This window comes from Spermophilus citellus, assembly GCF_964194105.1.
Source record: "Spermophilus citellus genome assembly, chromosome: 10".
NCBI lineage: Eukaryota > Metazoa > Chordata > Mammalia > Rodentia > Sciuridae > Spermophilus > Spermophilus citellus.
Window position 1 is genome coordinate 8,729,221 of NC_138197.1, and position 6,266 is coordinate 8,735,486.

The following is a 6,266-nucleotide window of genomic DNA, read 5'->3' on the forward strand; positions in this document are numbered from 1 at the left end:
AATTCCATTCCTCAGTGCACTGATAATGGTGGTTGTGGAACAGTTCTGAGAACACAGGACTTAAGGGAAGTGTTTTTTTTGTATTGCTACATAGAGCTCAATTGTATGAACATACTGCGGTTTCTTTATCCATTGTCTTGTTGATAGAAAAACAAGCTATTCCCAGCCTTTAGCTATTAGGAATAAAGCTGTTATGAACATTCTTGGACAAGTGTTTTAGTGAACATGTGCATTCATTTCTCTTGCATAAACATTTAGGAGTTGAATTGCTGGGTCAAAAAATAAACATAGGCTTAGTTTTATAAGAAATTGCCAGAACTTTTTCCAGTGTGGTTGTACCATATTACACTCCCTTCAACAATGTGTGAGTCACGGCTGCTTTATATTCTCTCCAAAAATTCAACAAGTTCTTTTTTCATTTTAGCCATTCTGGTGATTACATATGGTTACGTTCTTATGACTTTCAAAGGTATTTTCCCAATGGCAAATGACGTTGAATGATTTTTCATGTGTTTATTGGTTATTCATATCTCATCCTTTATTAAATGTCCATTGAAATATTTTGTTCATTTTTAAGTTGTCTTCAAATTATTTTTGTTAAAGAGGTTTTACACACAGAGAGATAACAGTCTTTTGTCAGATATATTTGCAAATATTTCTTTCCAGTATTTTGTATCATCTATTCTTTTTCTTGTCTTTGATAACAAAAATTTTTAATTTTCATGAAACAATATTTTAATTGTTTTTGTCTTTTGCAGTCATTGCTTCCTTTGTTCTAAGAAACTTTTGCTTATCTTCAAGTTACAAAGATACTTTACTCTTTTAATTTTTCTAAAACCTTCACCAACTTATCTATTACATTTATTCTATAAACAGCTTAAGCTTGTTCTTGTATTTCACTCTAGATGGTGTTAGAAGCTAATTAGTCTCACGTGGCTCTCAATGTGTTGCAGAGCAGTGCTTGAAAAGTCTTCCTGTACCTGTTGGATCCCTTCAGCATCCTTGTCAAACCTTGTCAGGTTCAGATTGAGAAAGTGTCTTATTGTTCCTCTCTCACTGAGAATTGGCTCAGATGAATTTTGCCAGATGTTTTTCTGAAATCTATTGAAACACTCATCTTGATTTTATGTTTTGTAATTCTACTATGGTAAATTATATTGTTTGGGAATGTCCGTACAGCCTTACTTCCTTAGGAAGAACCACTGGATTAAGATGTATTGCTCTTTAATATACATTATGGAGGAATTGACTTCCTAATATTTTTTGAAGGTTTTTTAATGTCTTTATTTATGAAGGATATTGGTTTGTAACTTTCTAGTTTTACAATATTTTTGTCGGGTTTCCATATTTAGTTTATGTTGTCTTGACCAATTAGTGTTTTTTTTCTCTTATGATTTTTTTTAAAGTTCTTTTTTTTTAAGCTGTCGATGGACCTTTATTTGATTTATTTATGTATGGTGCTGAGAATCAAACCCAGTACCTCACACATGCTAGTCAAGCACTCTACCCCTAAGGCACAACCCCAGCCCTCTCCTATGTTATGTTTTGTCAGAATTTTCATAATATTGGTGTTGCTTATTTCTTTTGTGTGTGTGTATGTGTGTGTGTGTGTGTGTGTGTGTGGTGTGTGTAGATGGACACCACACCTTTATGTGGTGCCAAGGATCAAATCCAGTGCCTCAAACATGCAAGACGAGTGTTCTGCCACTGAGCCACAACCCTAACCCCTGGTATTACTTATTTCTTAACTGTTAGAATTCATAAGTGAACCATCTTGGTAGGAAGGATTCCTTGCAGGTAAGACTTTGATAGCAACTTTAATTCCAGAGGTAAATACAGGAACATTTAGGTTGTCTGTTTTATCTTGCCTTAGTTTTCATAAATCATGTGTGTATTTTCAGAAATTTGTCTGTTGTACCTCATTTGTTGCATTCCTAATAAACACATTTATTTTTTCTCCCTTTTCCTTTTTGGTAAGTCTAATGAGGTTTGTGAATTTTGTTAATATTTTTTGTTGATGTTTATACTTAATTGAATCTTGTTCTTGCATTTATTAATTCTGTTCTTGAACGTACTTTGATCTTTTCTTTTTTTTTAGTTCTTTAGATGAAACCTTAAAGAATTCTTTTTAGAAATATTTTCCTAATATAGATTAAAATAGAAGTTTTCCTATAAGCACCACTTGAAACACTTCACTTTAGATATAAACTTTGATGTTGTATGTTTTATTTCTTATTTAGTATTGTTTCCTCTTTTGATATCTTATTTCACCCATAGATTATTTAGAAATATATTACAGCCGGAAATGGTGGCATACCCCACTGACTGGGAAGGCTGAGGCAGGAGGATAGCAAGTTCAAGGTGAGCCTCAACAACTTAACCATCAACAAATTAGCTAGACCCTGTCTCTAAATTTAAAAAAATTTAAAAAGTGCTGGTGATGTAGTTCAGTGATTAAGTGTTCCTGGTCTCAATCCCTGGTACCAAAGAAAGAAAAGAAATGTATTACATATTTTCACAAATTTTGAAGATCTGTTTTTAGGTATACTTTTTATATCTCAATATTTGCACAAAATAAAATAGAATGTTTTATTATCATAAATGCCCTCATCTATCTTTGCTAACACCTGTTTTGTGAAAATGAGTCTGTCTGAAGTGACACTCGAGTCTTCTTTTTTTTTAAGAGAGAGAGAGAGAATTTTTAATATTTATTTTTTAGCTTTCAGTGGACACAACATCTTTGTTTGTATGTGGTGCTGAGGATCGAACCCGGGCCGCACGCATGCCAGGCGAGCGCGCTACCGCTTGAGCCACATCCCCTGCCCCTCCAGTCTTCTTATGTCTACATCACACATATTTCACCCAACTTTTGTGTCTTTATTTTAAAGTATCACAACTGTATGTGGCATCAAATTGGGTCTTTTTTAATCCATACTGAAAATTTCTTTTAATGAATCTGTTGAACGTGGTCTTCTCTGACCATCATGGTGTCCATGTTGGTCCCCTTGTTAAATAGCTGATGCAAAATACTGGCTTCTCCCTTTAGGTGTCACTCAGGGTGTCTAGTCTCTGACGGTCCTTGGCAGTCCTCCCTTACTCAATCATGTCACTCAAAAGCCAGTTACAAAAGAAAATGACTCAATATCCATTAAGATTTCATTCATAGTATTTCAAGGGTTTTCTTCCATTTGGGGAATTCACAATAGGAGGGTGGGTAGCTAAGGAAAAATAGCATTACTCTGGATTAGATAGAGGTGACTGAAGGGAGGGGAGAGGGTATAGGTGTAGGAAGGATATTATAATGAATCAGACATTATTACCCTATATACATATATGACTACATGACTGGTGTGATTTTACATCATGTACAACCAGAAGAATGAAGAATTGTGCTCCATTTATGTATGATGTGTCAAAGTACATTCTAGTTATACATGTTCTAATTATAATAATTAGAACAAATTAAAAAATTCTATCAGATCATGGTACTTTAATTAAATTGCTCAAGATATAGTTATCAACTCTTTCACAGATTTTTTTTTTAAATAATGGTTCATCTAATGATCTATATATTTAAAAGAACTTGCATATTAGGAAATATATCTTTCAGGATTGTCCTTTTGGTAAAGTAATACGTACTCAAAATCCTGCTTTGTTTCTTCAGAGAAAACCTATCACTGGGTAATCTAGAGATCACAGCGTGGCTCTGTGTTAGCTTCCTTGACACTGAGAATCTCTGGGAAAACCAGGTTCATCTGCAATATTGACGTACCACTTTTGGGTTCCATTCCCTAAATCAGTTCATGTTCCAGGAAGGGTGCTTATGTCACCATATACCAGAAGGAATGAAGAAAGGGTCAGGAAAGTGGGTATGCTAATCATTTTCTAATATACTTATACTATCCACTTCTAATGATCCAGAACTTCATCATAACACTGCATCTAGCTACATGGTGGGGCAGGGGTTCAGGGTTGGAAATAGTCTCTTTGTTCCTGGTTTCATATAAAGTCAGCAAAGTCTAAGAGACCTAAGGGGCAGATATGACCACCACTACAATTACTTTCCACTCATGATTCCATGATTCTAGTGGCGTTAGAGAACACCCTGACCTCTCTCTGTTCTTTCATTTTCTTGCCTTAGGGATCAGAGATGAATAATTGGTCTGGAGAGTTTGAAAGGAGAGACTGGGTATGAGTAGTTCAATGCTGTTTGTTTGAAGAGGCAGCTGCTCTGCAGGGAACGCACATCATAGCTCCTCTATGAAGTGTTTCTAGTGGCCGGTCTCCACAAGAGAGGACTGTGGTTTCCCAGCTCTGCCTTCGGCGGTAAGAGTGTTTCTGATTACGCACCCTCTGCAAGCCCATTTCTGCCAGAGAATGTAGCTATGTCTTAAAAATGGCGTTATTAGCATGAAGATGCTGTCTGCTTCACTATTGGGTCTATCTCCCACGTGATTTTATTCCCAGGCAAAGGCCAGAGATAATATAAGGGGATCTCTCCACAGGCCAGCAAGATGGACACATTTGACTTTTGAAAGCAAGAAAGTTTCAGGGGAGAAAATGGCCCTGTCTCTCCCTAACATTCAGTCAGGCGGGTCCTGTGGCTGTATTTCAAGCAAAAGGCACAAACTACATGTAGATAGAAAGAAATACATGAGGATGTACAGAAGATAGAGACCTAAACCAATGCAGAGCACACAAAAACAGAAATGTAATAGGAAGCAATGATCAACTCAAGGCGACCGAACAATTTTGGTGACTGACTGACTGACCGACCCTGGTAGGACTGTGTGTGAAGTATCCCACATCCCAGTCCAGGCTTCTGTCAGGCCAATGGACAGGCCAGGTCTCATCTCAGCAGAGTTGTACTGGATGCCTCTTGGACATACTCCCCTCATTCAATTCTCCATTCATCTGATATTTTTTTATATGGCTAACAATTAAACTTCCTTAATGCAAGTGAATCTTTCAAATAACATCTTTGTTATATAAATATATAAAGATATTTTAATAAAAGAAAATGAACTTGGAAACCAACAATACTTGTGAAAAGACAGATATCAGTGTATGAATGGATGAATGGATGAATAAATAAAGTCCCATCATTCAGATATTTAAACATTTTTCATTTTATGACAGTTATTTAGTTCTTCCTTCTCATTTAGAAGATTGCTGTGAAATTGGTTTGAATTACTGAGATGCACTCTGTTACGTGTGCCTAAAAATAAGGTAGAACAATTTTAAAGAACAGATTTCAACATTTTGTTCATTATAATATGAAAGATGGTGCATTGGAGTGCTTTAAGTCTTTTAAACCTTTGCTGTGGTTGCAAGAATAGTGGGCATAAAAGGGGGAAACTGTCGTCGTCATTCTGTTTTTATTATTAGTGCCTAGTGTAACTTTGGATGCTAGACCTAGACCTTGCGCTGCTTTCATTCATTTGTACATTACACTATAGAGCAGGTATTTAGTATTTTTTTTAAACTCTAAAGTATTTTGGTTCTAGTCACATATTATAGCACCAGCATCATTTGGCTAAGAAAAAGATCATATTTAATACAGGAAACTATGAGCTAGTGCTGTTTCCTGTTATCAATTGTTTTATAAAGTTTTATGACTGGGTGGAGGTAAAAGGCTGCAGTAATAATAATCTCACAAAGTACATATTTGTTCTTCTAATTAATTCTGTCCCTCATCTCTCAAGTGCCTTGCTTGTATAGCCAATATTTCCTAACATGGTCTATTTTCTGAATCTGTTTGGCTTAGATCTAGATTTCAACAACAACAGAACAAATAAATAATGTTCAATGACTATTAGCTAAGACAACTGAGAAAATATGCTTTGGAAACTTTCAAAAAAAATCATGCTTTTAATAATTATCTCAAGATAAATATTTTTGTGCCTGGGTGTAAAACAGTCACTACTATATTAATTGGATGGTTTATTATCTAATAAAATGGTAATGGAAACAAACAAGTTCAAAGGATCTGAAATTCCATAAATTACATTACGACAGAGACACCATCTATTGTCATCTCCAGAAGGAAAAAAGGGGGCATCTTTTAAATTACTGTCAATAATAAAAATTCTAAAGCAGAAAATTATTTTAGTTTTATGATGATGTCATAATATCCTCTCCTATGTTCTTTGTGCAAAAACCTGCATGAGATTTTAACAATCACACCAGGTCCCTTTGTGGCACAGCCGCAAAGAAGATCATGTGAAGAATTAGAAATGCCCAGTTATGTGTAATTAAAATCGAGT